Here is a 20,848-nt window from a genome sequence, read left to right on the forward strand (position 1 = left end):
ATCTGCTGGGACAGGAGACACAGAGCTCAAAACTGGGACTATCCCAGGTAAAAAGGGACGTCAGGTTTTGGCATTTTGATCTTTGGAGATTTAGACTGATGAATAATAAAGGGTTACTCAAACATGTGCTTACAGTTAACATCACACCCCCAGGAAAAGTTAGAAACATCAAGCGTCAATAAATAAGTTAATTAGTGAACCCAGGCTTAACAAAGGCCCTTCATGCTAAAACTATGTTAAAATAATCTTGAAATCCTCCTGTAACTTCCTATATTCTTGTCTTTGTTTTTTAGCTTCACTGAGATAAAATCAGGAAATGCGTTGCACATGGGAAACTTTAGATGATTTCAAACCGGTTTGAGGCATTTCCACCTGACACAGATCTGGTTTTATTCGGGTTTCTGATCGTCTAGACGAAGCGGAGCGAGTTTCAGCGAGAAGCTCATTAGCATCCGGTTCATGAGGATTCACAGGCTGGAGTTTCAGGCCTTTGTTCTGGTTTGCAAAAAGGAAGAAACTTTTCCTGTTAAGTGTTTCTAATGTAACGCTAATGCCCATTTCAATCAACACTTCAAATACAAACACTGGTTTAAAAATTACAACATCAGAATATATAGATTAGTTTAATGCCATTCTGTGGGACATTCTAAGCAAAGAAATAACATATCTGCAAGACACACAAGCAGGTGGCAGACCCTGTAATGTTACCTGTTAAACCCTGTTAACCCTCTCAGGCTCAAATTAATTTTTAGTATCAGGAAAAATCGGATATTTGGGGAAAATTATAATATGGGGTAGTAATATACAATCCTCACTTTTTTATCCTTTGTAAACAAAAAAAGTATTTTGCACTTCTGGCAGGCCGTTTGCATGTAGTCATTCTTGCACAGTCTGCATCGTCCACGTTTATCAGCATGGATGGGAGAAAAGGCTCCTGAGGAAAAAAAGGTCATATAATATGGATGTGGAGTAAGTAGGTAATTGGAATTTAGTTGTTGCAAATCTGCAACGCCTGCCTGGAGAGGGTTAAAATGCCTTGAAATTCATAGTCAATGTGATGAAATATCTTACCACATTCAAAGTACATTAAAACTAGTATCTTCAAAGAAACATTTCTATAGTTTAATTCTATAAAACAGCAATAAAAAATGTTAAAATTCTCCAAAATAAGACTGAAAAAAGAAAGGAAAAAAATCTATCTAATACCCCAAATCAATACAGGGTACACAAGTAGGCCTCTATCAGTCTATCTATATCTATGTATGTGTGTGTATATATATATATATATATATATATATATATGTATATATATATATATATATATATATATATATATATATATATATATATATATATATATATATATATATATATATATATATATATATATATATATATGTGTGGACATGGAGCGACATAACCAAGTGGTGGGCCTAGTGTACAGAAACATCTGTGCAGAGTACAGGCTGGAGACCCCAGGATCAAGGTGGGAAACACCTTCAAAGGCTGTGGAGAATGACCGAGCCAAGATCCTGAGGGACTTCCAGATACAGATGGACAGGATGGTGATGAACCAACCAGACACAGTGGTGGTGGATAAGAAACAGAGCAGAGCCGTGGTGGTGGACATCACAATACCAAGTGATGGTAATATCAGGAAAAAGGAACACGAGAAACTAGAGAAATACCAGAGGCTCAAGGAGGAGCTGGAGAAAGTAAAGGCATCAGTGGTGCCTGTGGTGATTGGAGCACTCAGGGCCGTAACTCAAAAACAACAGACATCTCAGTCCAGAAAAGTGCAGTACAGAATTGTCAGGCTCCTAGGCTGGAACTGGATGAGGGTGCGAGCGACCAACCACCGTGGAAGGTGAGAAACACACATATATAAAAAAAAAATAAATATAACGCGATGAAATTAGGCCTGTGTTTTCAAAAAACCTTTCAGATAACAATATTTTTATAGTGTTGTAGAGTGTTTTATTGTGCTGCAAAAACAAGAACCAAGACTTTTCACAGTAACACTTTTATTTTCCATTCATTTCAAACACACAAATAATCTTAGACCAACATTCACACTCACTAGAAAAATACAACTTCAGTGAGATGGTGCAACATTTCTCAGCATACAAAAGAGAGATTTTATTCTTTCTTTTTTTGATACATTTTCAGCCTCCATCACTCTGTCTTTTTTTTTCCCGTTTAATGCACCTTTTAGCACAAAGCTTCCTTGGACTCATAGACTGTATACAGAAGTGGAATAAAGGAGTGTGACGTCACTAAGAACTTTTGGCTTCAGTCAAATGAAGCTCATTGAGGCTGGAAGTTAAAATTTTGAATTCCGACCACGAGTATGATAATAACCAAAGAGCCAAACAGGACTGAGAGTGTTGAAGATAACGCCCCCTCCCCACTGCACCACAGGTTTAGCAGGGAGTGGGCACTTAGCAATGCTGTCAATCAAACCAGTTGCTAGAGCTAATGGGAGCAACCACGGCGAAAGAAAGCAGCTCATTGGTCTGTTATTAATGTTCATATCTTGATTTTTGGACAAAATAGCGAAATAAAAACACCAGGATCATGTAATATGAACATTTTAAGACCAAAACAACAACATTTACTGCAACATTTACAGAGATGGGCCACCATTTTTCAATAGAAAGTGAATTGGAGCCAGAGTCGACGGAGCCGAATCTTGCCCATGTTCACCTTCTGTTTGGAACACGGTTAGCTATGTCCATTTATATATACAGTCTATGCTTGGACCTGCCAACGCTTAAGAAGATGTTTTTTTTCTTCTTGGATTTATCTCTTCGTTTTATAATATTGTAGTGTTCACTCATTTTGACAAACATGAAGTCTTGTTTTAGCCACTGTAGAAGAAGATGAAGCCTTCGAGGAGGACAATGGCGACGTGTGCGGAGAAGAATGCCTCGCAAAAGAAGAAAACGACGACGCCAGCTTGGAGTTACCCGCCGCAGCTGCCAACAAAGAGCCGGCGGGTTGAGGTTTAGCGTCTCTCAGCGTACGGCAGGTCAGTCCGTCGCCGCACGAACATCGCTGGAAGAGTTCGAGGCCGTGGGTTCCTTTGCGTCTCTGTCGGGTGCAGACTTGGCCTTCCTGTAAAACTGGTTTGCAAATCCGGGTCCAAAAATGGCGGGCGCAGCAAAGTCCGTCTGAGCAGTCGGTGGAACGCAAGCAGGGGTCACCAACTTGACCTGGAAACAGAAAAAAGAAGACATTTTGTAAACAATTAAGCAAATTACAGTATGATTACTTGGTCTATGGTGACATCGGTACATGTGCCATTTGTTCTTTTGAATTTCAATTAAGAATGAAAAATAATAAAATAGGAAAACAGTTTGCCATTTCATTATTCCGCCTTCGTGTCACAAATATTTCCAATATTTAATTTAAAGTTTATTTCAAGTAACACCAATCAAAAAACTGTCTCGGTGACTATTTCAATTTTGATATTTGATCCTCTTTGGTTTAGTTCTGCTGCTAGAAGAGAATAAAACATTAAAATTGACTATCCATCCATTTTCTTCCACTTATCTGGGGCCGGGTCGGGGGGGCAGCAGTTTAAGCAGGGACTCCCAGACTTCCTTCACACCAAACACTTCCTCCAGCTCCTCCGGGGGAACTGCAAGGTGTTCACAGGCCAGCCCAGAGACACAGTCCCTCCAGCGTGTCTTGTTTCTTCCCCGGGGCCTCAAAATTGACTAGTCATGATGTTTTTTCACTGTTGTTATTTGAAATTGGAAATAGAGGTTGAAAATCTGTTTTTTTTGTTTTGTTTGACACTAAAACGGAATAATGAAATACTAAACTGTTTTCCTATTTTATTGTTTTTTGTTCTGAACTGAAATTCAAAAGAACGAATGACACACAGACTCAAATCCTGCTCTATACTATAAAATTCAAAAATAGAAAAAAGAGGTTTACAAAAAGCTCAACTAGACTATTGGAGAAAAATATAAGAAGGCTACAATATCAGTGGAGATCCAGACTTGATAATTGATTTTCTGTACAAATGATTGACATTTATATTGAATGTTAGTATTGTTTAACTGAGATGGGGCAGTTAAAATACAGATTATGTGGTTTGGTTGGATAAATATTGTAGAACTATCTAAGAAAGCCAAAATAGTAGCTCCCAGCACGGTGGTTGCAAGATGACTTGGAAGACATCATTTTTACAATATAGGCTCTATTCATGCTTATGTCACAAACCAGGAAGACATGCGATGACGACTTCTGGTGTAGTTCCCGACGCTGGGTTCACCAACTGACTGTGATCAAACCCACTGAGGTAAACCAGATCTTTGTGCGTCAGTGGGGAAATGATGAAAGCTGAACTGAACATAACAGAACGCTACAATGACATGGAGATGAACAAAACTGGGACATTTTCTCATTTTTTCTAGAACTGAGCCCACCGAAAGTTGTAATCGCATCTTTCCAAATAGATTCCTGGTCTGTGACGTAAGCGTGGATAGAGCCTATTTTTAAAAAAATAAGTGTTTTGATGATGTTTTGCCAACTGAAATTATCACAAGAGTTTGTTTTTTTTCTTTTTGCAGTAGCATCCCAGGTCACTGTTTTGAAGAAACCAACCAAAACAAAATGGTCTAAATAATCAGATTTAAGATTTATGGATTTCTCTTTTGGATATTTGTTAGAAAAATACAATACTTTGCTTAGTCTTACTTGCCTAATTGTAGTTCAGCCTGTTTACTGTCTATTTCTAAGCTTTGGATAGTAAAAATGAAATTATGATTAAAGATACAATTCATGAGATAAACGTTGTTATAGACATTATTACAAATGTATTCACTTATAGTTTTATTCTTTTCCTCACCTTTTCCAGCGACCCCCTTCATGTCCGCTCTTCCTCGTCTCCTCCACGATTTTTTGGACGCCAGCGAGCTCACAATTCTGTCTGAGTCTGGAATTCTCTGAGACACGAAACTGTCCACGTTTCGCAACGCAGATATCTGAAAGGAAATAAAAACAAGACTTATAAAACTGAAATAGAAAAATATAACTTAGTTGTTAACAAAATGGAATTGGTTCAATTTACATTAGCATGAGTTGTAATGTTAGAATTTCTGTTTTAAAATTGTTGTTAGACTTATAATAATAATAATAGACTTTTTTATTCTGGCCAAAGTAATACAAACCAAAATAAAACAAAACATAAATAAAATTAAAATTGCCGTATTTTCCACACTATAGTTTGCACTTAAAAGCCTTTAATTTCATCAAAAAACGACTGCGCGCCTTATAATCCAGAGCACCTTATATATGAATTTATTGGGGTGTCTTAGTACGACTTTAGTAAACTACAAAAGCCGCACCACTTGCAGCATTACGGCTCCCGTAGTCAGGAGCATCAGGAGTAATACATACTGTGATTCCTTTTAATATCAAAATGCACCTGTCAAGAGACACACTTACAACGCCCACTTTAAACTCAAGGCTGTTATAAAGTGAAAGTGTGAGCTGTGTGGGAGCAGTGGATGAGAGAAGGAGACACACATTCACATTCACAAGACAGAGAGACAGCACCGAGCGACTTAAGCCACGATCTGCCAACGGATGGTGGACGCCCGGACTAAGGATCAGTATCAACTGTGGTCCGAGCTTTCACCAAGACCAGAATCATCAGTGAACTGCCAGGGAACAGTAACCACACTGACTCGGATAATGATGAGAGGGATGTGGACGTGCTGGACGCCAGAATCACCCAACTGTTTGAACAATTATGACTTATTGTGAATACACTAACAATTTAGTGTCTCAGACAGTTTTTTTTTTACACGTTACAATTGAACAAAGTTGAGAGTTATTGTGAACGTGTTAAATAAAGTTTGACTGACTTATCTAACTGTTGTGTTTCGTTTAATGGGCCTTTTAGTCCGGTGCAGTTTATATGTGAAAAAAGTTCAAAAACAGATCATTCAGTGACAGTGCGCCTTATAATCCAGAGCGTCCTATAGTGCGCAAAATATGGTAAATTGCTGCATTTATTTATTTGAAGCCATTTGAGCAACTAATGTATTTAAAATGCTATATAGAAAAACTTTTAGTCGAACTTAAACATTTCAGAGTACTCACTGTTGCTGCAGTGGTTGCCGGGGCAGCACATCCCGTCTCTGTGGCAGCGGCGTTTCCGGCGGCGACAGCTGTGGCACCGTGAGTGAGCTGCACCTTTGGGTGAAGAGTGACAGTAGCTCCCCTCACGGCACTCCAGGTCGCTCATGCACTGGTACATCTGCAAAATAATGAAATCAAATCAAAATTATATTGTGTTATTATGATGCACTGTTGTACCGGACAGCCATTCACCACATGGAACATCAAAACTGGGACCAAACCAGGGACTAGACCAGGGATGGGCAATATTTTTTTTCACGGGGCCACATGAGAAGCCTAACCCTAACTCATTTCTGCGTAATATTAATTGTATTTCTTTAAAAAAGCAGTAAATATCATTGTTTTGATGAGATGGTCAGACTGGTAAGAGTTTATGTTATGAATAAGCAATGAAAAAGTGAGACTGCCTTACAAAAAATATCATTTGAAAAACACCTCTAAAAGCAGTTCAATGAGGTTCATTTGGTCTTCTGATAATTTATGTTATTAGGTTCTTTTTTCAGACCAAGAGTTTGTTTTCCACTAGTGAGCAGTCGAAACTGTCCGGTATGAAAACAAACTCTTGGTCTGACAAAAGAACCTAATAACATATCTCTAAAAGGAATGCAGCTTTAGTCCATGCATGAGGTATTTTTTTTTATTCCAAATTAGTTTTAACTGGCCGGTCAGAGTCAACTAATGTGACCCAGGAGCGGGACAATGCCCAGATCTGGACTAGACCAGGAATAAACCAGGACTAGATCCAAGTCTATATCAAAACTAAACTAGGCACAAAGCAAGACCACAGTAACAGTTATGAATGCATGCTACTAAAGGACATTTAAGGAGATATGACTACGGAAAAAAGGGGAAAAAAAGATAGTTTAACAAAAAAGTCAATGTTATCTTACTAAAAGTAAAAAAGAAACTGTAGGCTGCATAGAATAAAGAAGATTACGTTATCAATGGAGATCAAAATACTAGTCTAGATATTTGATGGCGTGTAGAAATAGTTGCAAAAATCTCCTTAACAGACTTTAAAAGGAAAAAAAAGTAGCTGATGGCTTTGTAACATTACTGATCCAGATTTGGCCCTTGCTCCTATGGCCTATTTAAAAGTAGTTTGAAATAATATACCATTTTTAGTCAGTCTTACCGTGAAGTCCAAGCTCGGCTCCCAGATGCTGCGGTTCACGGGCAAAAAGTGGCTGTCCCGGAGGATCACGGTCCGGATGGAGTTGAGTTTGACGCGCGCCTGAACCAGACGAGACGCGAGAGAGAGGAGCAGGAGAGCCAGGGCAACGAGGGCCATCTGCGGCTGCATGACTGGAAAACACACGGGGGAAAAGATTATTAGTGACCAAACACAAAATGAAGGCAAAAAGATACATCCAACGAAGAAAAATAATGGAATTCACTTGACGAAGTTTTAAATTGTGTAAAAGTACAAGCAGGTTTGGTTTAAGTATATTATAAGCCATTTTGTAGTCTATTTTAACTTGTAGCAGAAACTAAATGCACGTTTTGCAAGTTTAAACGCTGCTGTGATAAATATCTAACTTCATTTGACAAATTTCGTAACTCAATACCCCATTAAACGTAAATAGTATATTTGTAATCAGCGTCAGTGTAAGGTGCACACCGGATTACATACCAAAAACAGCAAATTCTATGGTAAAAGCTGTTGTAAATGTGCTTATTATTGTTCGTCTGTTATAACACTTCAGTTACCTATTGGGGACGGAGAGTAGTCGTATTCGGCGGTGGTAAATATTCCGTAGTATCGAAAAAAATCCGTATTTCGCTAGGTTTGATTGATTTTTTTCCAGCCCAGTTGACCGCTCCGCGCGTTTGTTCGTGGTCTGGTTGTAAACAGCTGGTTACGCTTTTATACGACACGAGGTTTCCAAGTACACGCCCCCTGCACGCGGACACCCACCTGGCCGTTTACCTGTCCACGCGCGCCATCGATACCTGATAGCCCCGCCCTCTCCCTCGCGCGCCATTCACACCTGCGCCGGACCGATACGCGCGGACCCGGGCACGAACCAGAACAATAACGACCACTCACTAGCCATTGTTTTTGGAATGTCTCTATTGGGAACAAGCCCGAGCAATGAAAGGAGTTGAAACAGACGCAGACACGGCTCATTTGGTCATAAATTGTCCTAAAATAATTCATTTAAAGGTCCGATATTACACAAAACTGGCTAGTGTGATAATGTGACGTCATCAAAACATACCCCTACTGGTGCTTTGTTTCATTCACACCCTTTATTTTTAGTCCGTCTACATCACCAAAGCTCAAAATGCTCTGTTCCACCTTGTGATGTCATGCAGTGGTAGTTATCAGCCACCTTTTACCTTTTGTTCAGTAGAGATTGGAAATTCCAGAGTTTATTTGTATAGCATTTTAAAAACAAGACAAGTTTCCAAAGTGTTTCACATTGCAAGGTAAAATATATATCTTAAAAAAGTCTGTTCCAGACAAAAGGAACTATAGAAACAACAGATAAAAGAATAATAATATAAAATCAATGAGTAAAAACTATAAAAATAAATAAATAAAACCAATACTAAAATAATAAAATAGATTAAAAAAAAACTGTTAAAAAAAAAAAAAAAGAGTGAGATTGTGGCAGCAATGGTGTAGAAAATGTGAATACAGAAGAAGAGATTACAGAGCCTCTCCATGGTGTAAAATTCTCCCCCCTTTTGTCTACAAATAACCTGGAATTTTGGCATTCCAAAATCACACCTGTAAGGGTCAGGTTTGTGGAGATGCAAACTGCTCAGATTTTCAGTGCAATAAAAACATAAATGAAAGAATCGTGTTTTTAATCTAGTCAATTTTTTTTAATCTTGACTAATTATTTTAAAACACGGTTTAAAGATTATATCATAGGCAAGAAACAACCTTTATATCCCACAAATGACATGAGATTAATGACATTACTTTTCTAGCAGAATACTTTTACTCCCACTTGAGTCATATTTGTATTGTAACAGTTCTTTTACCGTAATTTGTGCATTATATGGTGCTCTGGATTATAAACTGCACTGTCATTGAATGGTCTATGTTTGAACTTTTTTCACACATAAACTGCACCGGACTATAAAGCGCATTAAACGAAACACAACAGTTAGATAAGTCAGTCAAACTTTATTTAACACATTCACAATAACTCTCAACTTTGTTCAATTCTAACGTGTAAAAAAAATACTGTCTGAGATGCTAAATTGTTCGTGTATTCACAATAAGTCATAATAGTTCAAACAGTTGGGTGATTACAGCGTCCATCACGCCCACATCCCTCTCGTCAGTATCCGAGTCAGTGTGGTTACTGTTCCCTGACAGTTCAGTGATGATTCTGGTCTTGGTGAAAGCTCGGACCACAGTTGATACTGATCCTTAGTCCAGGCGTCTATGATCCATTGACAGATCGTGGTGTAAGTGGCTCGGTGCTGTCTCTCTGTCTTGGTGAATGTGTGTTCTTCTCTCATCCACTGCTCCCACACAGCTCACACTTTCACTTTATAACAGCCTTGAGTTTAAAGTGGGTGTTGTAAGTGTGTCTCTTGACAGGTGCATTTTGATATTAAAAGGAATCACAGTATGTATTACTCCTGATGCTCCTGACTATGGGAGCCATAATGCTGCAAGTGGTGCGGCTTTGTAGTTTACTAAAGTCATACTAAATTCTTATATAAGGTACTCTGGATCATAAGGCACGCAGTCATTTTTTGATGAAATCAAAGTGTGCCCTATAGTGCAGAAAATGCAGTACTTGATTAAAAGTTGTGATTCCTCTTCTACACAGTGAGTAAGTCTGACACAGGGGTCTCCAACCTTTTTCTTCCGGAGAGTTACCTTTACAAAAAGAACATGCCAAAGACCTACTCACTTTAGCAGTCACAAAAAATGGAGCACAGGAAAGCCTTAAATGGAGAGTAGTTAGAGACCTATTCATCCTAGTTCAGACCTAGTTCATCAAATTTGAGACAGCACAATATGTATCGTTCAGAAATCTCTTGGTGAGACACTTGGAAGGGGCTGGAGACCTGCTGGTAGTTCCTGAGCTACAGGTTGGAGACCTCTGGTCTAAAGTGACAAAAGCTTTATGTGACAACATGAACATGATCTGTGTTGTGTTCCTTGCAACTCTCCTGCAGATTTCAATCTTTTTGTACTTTGTCTGTCTCTCCTTTGAAAACACCACATTTTGTCTTTTTAATGTTTTATCCTTCAAATGACATTCACTTCAAATTATAAATCAGATGTTTCTTACTTGAGTAGAGTACTTTTACCAAATATTTTTTAACTTTAATTTGTGAACTACTTTTTACTTTTACTTGAGCAATATTATTTTGAAGTAACAGTACTCTTACTTGAGTAATTTTTTGACTACTCTACCACCTCTGCTCTCAATAGAATTATAGTAGTAATAGTAGCAGCAGCAGCAGCAGTAGTAGTCATAGTAGTAGTAGTAGTTGGTAGTAGACCAAGACAAAACCTGGACTAGTCCAGGACCAAACCAAGTGTACAACAGGACAAGACTGAACAATAATACTAAAAACAATGGCCTATGAATGTAAGTGATGTGGACAATGTTGAATTTAGTCCGAATTAAACACAGTAGATAGAAATTAACCAACTAACTCTATGGTTCACATTAGTGCATGCAGTAATAGTAGTAGTAGCAGTAGTAGCAGTATTAATAATAGTAGTGTGTGCCCATAAGAATCAGTGTTATTGTACATGTAAATGAAATGAAGTACAATGAGACCAAAACTAGTCTCTTGTTAATGAGCCATCAGTGAACTATAGTCTCATTATGACTAATACTATAATAACAATGACACTACTACTACTACTACTACTACTACTACTACTACTACTACTACTACTACTACTACTACTACTACTACTACTACTACTACTACTACTACTGACTACTACTACTACTACTACTACTACTACTACTACTACTACTACTACTACTACTACTACTACTACTACTACTACTACTACTACTACTACTACTACTACTACTACTACTACTACTACTACTACTACTACTACTACTACTACTACTACTACTACTACTACTACTACTACTACTACTACTACTACTACTACTACTACTACTACTACTACTACTACTACTACTACTACTACTACTACTACTACTACGCTACTACTACTACTACTACTACTACTACTACTACTACTACTACTACTACTACTACTACTACTACTACTACTACTACTACTACTACTACTACTACTACTACTACTACTACTACTGACTACTACTACTACTACTACTACTACTACTACTACTACTACTACTACTACTACTACTACTACTACTACTACTACTACTACTACTACTACTACTACTACTACTACTACTACTACTACTACTACTACTACTACTACTACTACTACTACTACTACTACTGCTACTACTACTACTACTACTACTACTACTACTACTACTACTACTACTACTACTACTACTACTACTACTACTACTACTACTACTACTACTACTACTACTACTACTACTACTGCTACTACTACTACTACTACTACTACTACTACTACTACTACTGCTACTACTACTACTACTACTACTACTACTACTACTACTACTGCTACTACTACTACTGCTACTACTACTACTACTACTACTACTACTACTACTACTACTACTACTACTACTACTACTACTACTACTACTACTACTACTACTACTACTACTACTACTACTACTACTACTACTACTACTACTACTGCTACTACTACTACTACTACTACTACTACTACTACTACTACTACTACTACTACTGCTACTACTACTACTACTACTACTACTACTACTGACTACTACTACTACTACTACTACTACTACTACTACTGCTACTACTACTACTACTACTGCTACTACTACTACTACTACTACTACTACTACTACTACTACTACTACTACTACTACTACTACTACTGCTACTACTGCTACTACTACTACTACTACTACTACTACTACTACTGACTACTACTACTACTACTACTACTACTGCTACTGCTACTGCTACTGCTACTACTACTACTACTACTACTACTACTACTACTACTACTACTACTACTAGATGCACTGATGAGATTATATTTGAAGTGTTCATCAAAAACAGACCTGGAGTTGTGTTTTGTTTCATTCACACACAAATCCTGCAGATTTAGGCTGAGTTCTTCTCTCAAACAGAAAACACTCGTTCCACCTTGTGATGTCATGTGGTAATACAGGAGGTGCTCCACTGTATTTTTAAACTCCGTGTTCCAGCCCTGGACTTACCCATTTCTGCTACACAAAAAAATAAAATGTAGCTGTTCACTTGAAAACTACCACTTCATGACATCACAAGGTGGAACAGAGCATTTTGAGGTTCTGAGACAGACTAATAATAAAGAGTTACTCAAACATGTGTGAATGAAACAAAACACAACTCCAGGTCTAATTTTGAGGAGGAAACAGCCAGAGGTGGGACTTGGACTCGAGTCAGACTTGAGTCACTATTTTTATAACTTGAGACTTGACTTGATAAAATGGACTAAGACTTGGGATTTGTCTTGGACTTGAAGCTCAGTGACTTGAGACTTGACTCAGACTTGAGCCCTGTGACTTGAGAAGACTTGATGCATCTCCTTAAAAAATATGTTTTTAGAAATTACTTTTCTCTTTGATACATGCAGCGCTTAGTTTTACAGGAACAAACTGGAACATGTCCACATGTCACTTCTGTTTGGTATTTTGGATGGAACTGAAGTACTGTGATGTGGTATCCTCAAATGTACTACAGTAATACACAGTACAATACAGTACAACACAGTAATACACAGTACAATACAGTACAACACAGTAATATACAGTACGATACAGTAAAACAGAGGGAACTATAAGAACTTGATGCTTCCATTTCAGTGCAAACTACATGACAATATTTAGCACTTTTAAATTTGAATTCTTTCTGTTCTGGCTCTAATGATTCATACTAAGATCTTGTCAAGACACTTAAAAAGGAAAAATGTGCATTTCTACAACTCTTATATAAATACTCATAAACATACCATGACTTTTGAAGTACAATTTAGTTTAAAATTCATATAAACTGCAAAAATCAAAGCTATATTTGAAAAGACATGAAATGACTTGAAGCTCAAAGCGGACGACTTGGACTTGACTTGGATTTATGGGCCAATGACTCGAGACTCAACTTGGACTTGTCTGTATTTGACTTGGGACTTGACTCGGACTTGAGGTCAAAGACTTGAGACTTGGTCCCACCTCTGGTACTAACAGCATTAAAACCAGTGTTGGGGAGTAACAGATTACATGTACCAGAGTTACATAATCAGAGTACAAATTATGAGTAACTGTATTCAGTTACAGTTACTGTTTCAGTGAGTGGTTACTGGATTACAGTTACTTTGTTGGAATAAATGGATTACATAGCGGTATTTTCCTATTTTCACTTTTTTTTTTTTTTTTTTTGGTAATTCCACTCTTTGCCGGAAACCCAAACAAAACAATAAGAGCACAATAAGAGCTGTGTAAATGTTTTGTTAACGTTAGTGGCGTTAGTCACACAGTGGACGAGGTTGTTAATAATCTTTGTGGTTAACAATCTGATTCTGCATCATTTTGAGTAAAAAACATCCAATATTACAGATTTTTACTGGGCTGGCACCTTTATCTTTTGTATGACACTAACAGTAGGTGGACATAATTTCAGGCAGCAGTGACCTCATATAGAAAGTATTTCTCTATCAATAATATTGTTAATATGTTTAAGTAAAGACTGGGTTTTTTATTTTCTTTTAAAAGAAAAAACATCTTATGTTCAGATATTCTCGTCTTTGCTTCTCTACAGTAAAACAAAAGTCTGTTCATGGAGACTTGGACTCAACAGACAATTTGAAGAAAACAAACAAGAATTTTCAGGATGTGGTTGGTACATTCATGTAGTTTTAAAAAACATGACAATATCAAGTAATCCAAAGTATTCAGATTACGTTACTCACTTTAAATAATTTAATGGATTACGTTACAAACTACATTTTGGTGTATATAATCTGTAATCTGTAGGGGAATATGTTTTAAAAGTCACCTTCCCAACACTGATTATAACATGGTTTAAGGCTCACAAAAATCTATTTTGCATAATGGAAGACCCTTAAAAAAAAACAACGAATCTTCCAAAGTTCCATATAGGCCGTTCATTTGAAATAATAAAAACAGATTGTAAAATGACGTGAACTTTTTGTTGGTAAAAAAACGTTGTGCTGTGTCATGTCCCTGGCAGGTTTGCGTAAGTGGGACACGGCGTCATGCTTTTGTGGGGCTGTTCCCTCGCAGGTGGAACGTACATAAAGAGTATAGGTTTCACACGCAGCTTTAAAGTACGACCTGCAGCCAACGACATCATCAGACAAACAGGAAGTGAAACCGGAGCCAACATGGCCGACGCTGTGAGAACGCAGCGTCAAGGTGATCGCGTGACACAGCGGGAACGTGTCTGTGGGCAAGATTGATCTGTTATGAGTCAAATATACATCAGTTATTCACTTTAAAGGTAAGTATCTGGGGGTCCGTCACCTGCTTGTTTCTATGGAGATGTCACTGCTCTGCCCGGAAGGTTCCACAGTGTGACATTAAACAGCTCTAACTTACATTTATTCAATTACAGGTGTTTTTATAGCTCAAAAATATCTTAATCTGGTTTGATCTCCATGTAAATAGAAAGATTTAATGCCACACTGTGAAACGTTCCAGACAAAGCAATAACATCTCCATGGAGAAAAGTATTTGATGGAGCCTCCACCAGAAACGTTACACAGTGCACTTCTTGACCCAATGGACACTGGAAATTTCATTCTTTGCAGAGGAGTATCTGATCTATAACTTATCTGAAGACATCCCTCTTTTTGTCTCCATGGAGATAAATAAGTTTAATGTCCTACTGATGGAGACAAATACAGCTCTGGAAAAAATGAAGAGCTGCTCTGCTCTGACAATGTTCCCCAACTCTGAGGATTGTTTTTTTTTTTTTTTCCAGGAGGACAATGTTCCATGCCAAACAGCTCGGTCAGTCAAGGTGTGGATGAAGGACGACCAGATCAAGACCTTCTCATGTTCAGCCCAATCTCCAGACCTGAACCCCACTGAAAACCTCTGGAACATGATCAAGAGGAAGATGAACGGTCATCAGGGTTATTCCACCAGATATTGATTTCTGAACTCTTCCTAAGTTAAAACATTAGTATTGTTGTTTTAAAATGAATATGATCTTCTTTTCTTCGTATTATTTGAGGTGTGAAAACATTGCATCTTTTTTGTTATTTTGAACATTTGTCATTTTCTGCAAATAAATGCTCTAAATAACAATATTTTTATTTGGAATTTGGGAGAAATGTTGTCAGTAGTTTATAGAATGAAACAAAAATGTTCATTTTACTCAAACACATACCTATAAGTAGTAAAATCAGAGAAACTGATCATTTTGCAGTGGTCTCTTATTTTTTTCCAGAGCTGTAGGTAGCAGACCCTCGTACAGAAAAATCACATGGTGCACCTTTAAAACCACACCAATCAAGCAAAACTGACTCTTCAGACTTTTAAACATGTTATAGTCGTTTCCTTTTCATTTGGAGTGATAAATACATGTTTAAAAAAATCTTTAATCACTTACTTCGTTCTCTAATTTTATTTCCTTAACTGGTGATACATGTAAGATTTTGGTAGTCAGGTTGGCGCTACCTAGTGCCTCAATTCATTTCTCTCCAGTGACGAGGTCAGGAATCGAAAACTCAAGCCCCTATCCCTTTTGTGGTACAGCGCTAAAGTAAACAAAGTGTTGAGATGGATGTAGACGAAGACAGACGTTCTGTGTTGGCAATGATTCCCAAGATTGAGGATTTAAAGCTGGAACTAAGAAAATGTTTGTTGAATTTTATCAAGGGGAAAGACGTTATTGTCCTTCTTTCTATGGGATTTGGTGCATTACATACGTCATGACCAAACAGCAGTGATTGGTTAAATATAAAAAGTACCCGTCTACTGTCGAGCGAACGAATCCTAATGCTGCCAGGTCAGATAGTTTCCACGATGTTAAACCAGCTGATGATTCAGGCTAGGATTTTGCAGTGGCATGTAGTCATTTTGGTACAAATGTAGGGTGACCAGATTAAAAATCAAAAACTGGGACACCCTGGGTTTGTGGTGGTTGGTAATAATAAAATTGTGAAACGAGCGAAGTAATGAAGGAAAACTGTTGTGCACTGTTATGGCCCCAGGCCTTGGTTCTAATTTGTTTGTGTGATTTTTGCCAAGTTCTCTTGATTCCTGCTGCAGGAGTCCTGGTCCGTGATTGGTGGGGCAGGTCGACGCCCACCTCACCTGCAGCCACCGCCCCCTATTTAAGGAGATTGCCAGCACCTGTTCAGGGCTGCTGGCCTTTTGTTTCATTTTTGTGAGTTCAGTTTAGTTTAGTTTTGTGCCTTTTTTGATTTGGTCACTCAATTCTGTTTGTGGGCTTATGTGGTTTAATTTGGGGAACTTGTGTTTTGGTTTAGTGTGTGTCACTAAGTTTTACCACTCATTTTGTGTAAGCCTGCATGACCCCTTTCCTGGCACAAAACTCTGTTTATTCTGTTGTTCTGTTTCTTAGTTTAGGTTGTTTCCTGTATATTTTTAGTCTTTTGTTAATTTACCTTTTACCTTCCTGTTATTTAAATATTATTTAATTTATTCCATTTTACATCTTGGTTTTTATTTTTGTTACTTCCCTTACCCAAACGAATTGGGTCGTAACATGCACTCAGCTCATTCACGACTAACATGCACTGCAAAAAACAAAATCAAGACAAGTTAAGATGACTTGAATTAATAAAGTTTTATCATGATTTGAGTCAATTTCACTAGACAAGTAAAATGACCTGCCAATGGAGTATTGCTGACCTCACAGCATTAGGATTTGTTCGCTCAACAGTAGGCGGGTACTTTTTATTTAACCAATCACTGCTATTTGGTCGTACGTATGTAACAGGGCTAACTGGGATATCAAGTGTGTCCCAAATCCCATAGAAAGAAGAAGAATAACGCCTTTCCCCTTGATAAAATTCACCAAACATTCTGTTCCGGCTTTAAATCCTCGATCTCGGGAATCATTGACAACACAGAATGTCTGTCTTCGTCTACATCCATCTCGACACTTTGTTTACTGTTGTGCTGTTCCACAAAAGGGACACAGATAAGTGCTTAAGTTTGAGGTCATGGCTTCACAGCTCTTCACTGATTGGCGCAGTCTACAACTTCTGAGGTTTTTGCAGACTGTCTAGTGTATTCTGATTCCTGATCTACTCACTGGAGAGAAATGAAACTGAGCGGAGGCACTAGGTGGCACCAGTCTGGCTAGACATTTTGTACTTAAAATATGAAAATACACTTTGATACTCTTAAAAGAAGAAAAACAACAACTTTTTGCACTTAAAATAAGAAACAAAATTGAATGTTGCTTAAATTAAGAAAAACACACTTATTCCATTGGTAGATCATTTTATTTGTCAAGTTGAATCAACTCAAATAAAGTAAAATGTTTTTAATTTAAGTAATTTTAACTCACATAGATGTTTTTTTCCAGTGTGTGAGTTGGTATAGTTATATTTTCTTTGTGTTTTGGTCATTTTTAAGCATCTTTTCTGTATTTTACCTAAACAAATGACAATTTATGCCTCTTTTTACTGTTGGCAAGTATCAGATTGGTCAAAAAGAGGGACACATGGGACATTTCTTCTACAAAACTGTGACAAATCATTGGTTTTGGATAAATCTACTGGGACAGGGGACACAGGGCTCAAAACTGGGACTGTCCCGGGTAAATAGGGATGTCTGCTCACCCTACAAATGCGAAAAAATTATCTACTCTAGTGTGATGTGCAGCTATCCATTAACCGGCCTCATTGGTCAACTGTGACTAATGACTATAAAACCTAATGACTACTGACTTTATAAACTGCAAAGTTATAAAAATATATTGCAGAATCTTGTGCTTTAAATGTGTTTTTTTAGACATAACAGCCACGTTATAGAGTCACTGTTGATCTCCATTGAGCGTTTGTAGGTCATGTCAACACGAGCGCCTGAGAGAAGCGCTTTGAGAAACTGATCCAGAGTTTGAAAGTTCAGAACTTGAATAATCTCAGCACAATAGAGAGGAGCAGATTTGGCTCAGGTTAAACGAACACAGTATCGAAGCCCTGGGACGTAGATTCATTCATAAATTCAAATGTGTGACCTCAGGCGAACGTGTAAAATATATGGAATTATTATTGATACTTTCATGCTGGAGGGTTCTACATGGATTTCTATCGGTGTAATATTCAGCAATTACCATGGAGACGCAATGCACAGACAAAAAAGTTTTAAGATGCTCTGAAAACTCAAGAAACAATACCAAATGTATTTAAACAGCACATTTTCACATTTCTTATATTCAACTTTTGCCCATCTCTCCACTTTCCACAGGTTTTATTTATTTTATTCTCACATTTCTAAAAAATAAAACACACAACAGACAATGTGGATAATGGAAGGATGTTGAGGTTAAAGCTGTCAGGAAACAGGAGGCCTAAATGAAGAAATGAGTGCTTAGGGTATATGTGTGCATGTATATGTATGTGTATGTATATGGGTGTATATATGTATATGTATATAGGTATGCATGGGTATGTGATGTGTATGTAGGTATGTATATATTATATCTGTGTATATGATGTGTACTATATCTGTGTACATAATATACATATATTTGTTGTTGTCTGTTAGATTGTAATGCAATGGAGGTACTGTGTAATTATTGCTTATAATGTACAGGAAATGAGAAGTCTGTATTTGTTCTTCGTTAATTTGGGACTGTAGAAAAAAGGGGTGGGGTTAAATAAGTATTTACTTCCTCCCACTCCTTTTTCGGACACAAGGAAAATTCTGCGTAACATTTATTTTGCCTGTTATTATAGAATAGAAATAGTTACTTTTTGTGTTATATCTAATGTATTTACGTTTTGTTTTTTTTTATTTATTTAGTTTTTGTTTTAATTTATGTTCTATGTATTACTGTCCGAAATAAATAAACATAATAAATAAAAGACCAAAGAGGAAATTTATGGAGAGAGGAGCAGAGGAGAGGATCGGAGGAGCAGAGGAGAAGAGGAGCAGAGGAGAGGGTCAGATGGAGCAGATAGTCATAGGAACAGAGGAGAAGGTCAGGGTAGCAGAGGAGAGAGTGAGATGGAGCAGAGACGAAGGTCTGATGGAGCAGAGAAGAGGGTCAGAAGAAAGAGGAGAGGGTCAGAGGAGCAAAGGAGAGAGCCAGATGGAGCATAGGAGAGAGTCAGATGGCGCATATGGAGCAGAAGATCAGAGGATCAGAGGAGAGGGCCAGAGGAGCAAAGGAGATGGTCAGAGGAACAGAGGAGATGGTCAGATGGAGCAGAGGAGATGGTCAGAGGAACAGAGGAGAAGGTCAGATGGAGCAGAGATGAGTGTCAGAGGAGCAGATAATTCATAGCGGACATACCTTCACACAGTTGTGAGTTTTCTTCATGCACAGACAGTAAGAAGAACACATGTCCAGAGACCCTTAAACTGCCACAGAGAAGGCTGGACTCCACTGAACAGCAGCGCCACCTCCTGGTCACACGGGTTTAGACACCACACAAAGTTTGACCACAATTGAACGAGCTATTTACAAAAATGCAGATTCTAATTTCTACTCAGTAAGAACTCGTGTTTGGAAGACTTATTGCTTCAGCATTCTCACAAAATCGAACATCTGTTTTTATACCTCTGTTTCCTTCACGTTCCTCCAGGATAGCTGACACGCACTTTTCAGCCCGCCTCCTGCGCCTCATTCTCGGCCACGGCTCTCTCCTCCTCGGCCTCTATCTCCAGGGCGAGTGACAAAATTATTTAATTCATTCACGGTGGAAATTGTGAACATTCTCATCAAAACTGGTATTATGTTTTTTTTTTTTTTTGTTTGTTTGTTTTTGTTTTATCTACAGCTTTTAATCCGTTATTTAATTGCTCTAAATACGCTTTTTACGGTTTATACATTGTGGTATTTTCATTTTAAACTGGGACACACCCGGAAGGAAAACTGTGAAAAGAGCGCGTAAAATTGTGCATTGTTTTTATTATTTATTTATATATTTTTTTATTATTATTATTTTAATGGTCATTCGCAAACACGGATTTTTGGATTTTTTCCAAACAAATGACTTCTTTAGTGTTGGCAGGGGTCAGATAAGCCAAAAATTGTCCTGTTTCAGTCCTGGTTTAGAGTTGATGTAGTTTAATCTTTAGTCCTGTTTAGATTGGTCAAAAATAGGGACACCTGGAACATTTCTTGTATAAAACTGGGACAAATCACATGGTTTTGTATATATCTGAAGGGACAGGGGACTCAAAACTAGGACTGTTCCGGGTAAACAGGGACGTCTGGTCACCCTGCTAATATAGTTTTCGATACAGTAATAGTTTTGAACATCGAAAATAACTAAATTAAGGAGCATTTCTATTTCATTCTATCTGTATTAATCTTTAAAAATATCGTAACATAAAGAGCAAAAAAAAAAACGAAAAAGATC

The 20,848-nt window shown here is 37.7% G+C and overlaps 1 pseudogene; it reads right to left on the minus strand.

Moving 5' to 3' along the window:
* Window positions 1-2,832: 2,832 nt before the first annotated feature.
* LOC110170293 (dickkopf-related protein 2-like) lies at window positions 2,833-8,144 on the minus strand (annotated as a pseudogene).
* Window positions 8,145-20,848: the final 12,704 nt, after the last annotated feature.

This window comes from Boleophthalmus pectinirostris, unplaced genomic scaffold, assembly GCF_026225935.1.
Source record: "Boleophthalmus pectinirostris isolate CB_2022bp ecotype Guang Dong unplaced genomic scaffold, ASM2622593v1 HiC_scaffold_20, whole genome shotgun sequence".
Classification (NCBI taxonomy): domain Eukaryota; kingdom Metazoa; phylum Chordata; class Actinopteri; order Gobiiformes; family Gobiidae; genus Boleophthalmus; species Boleophthalmus pectinirostris.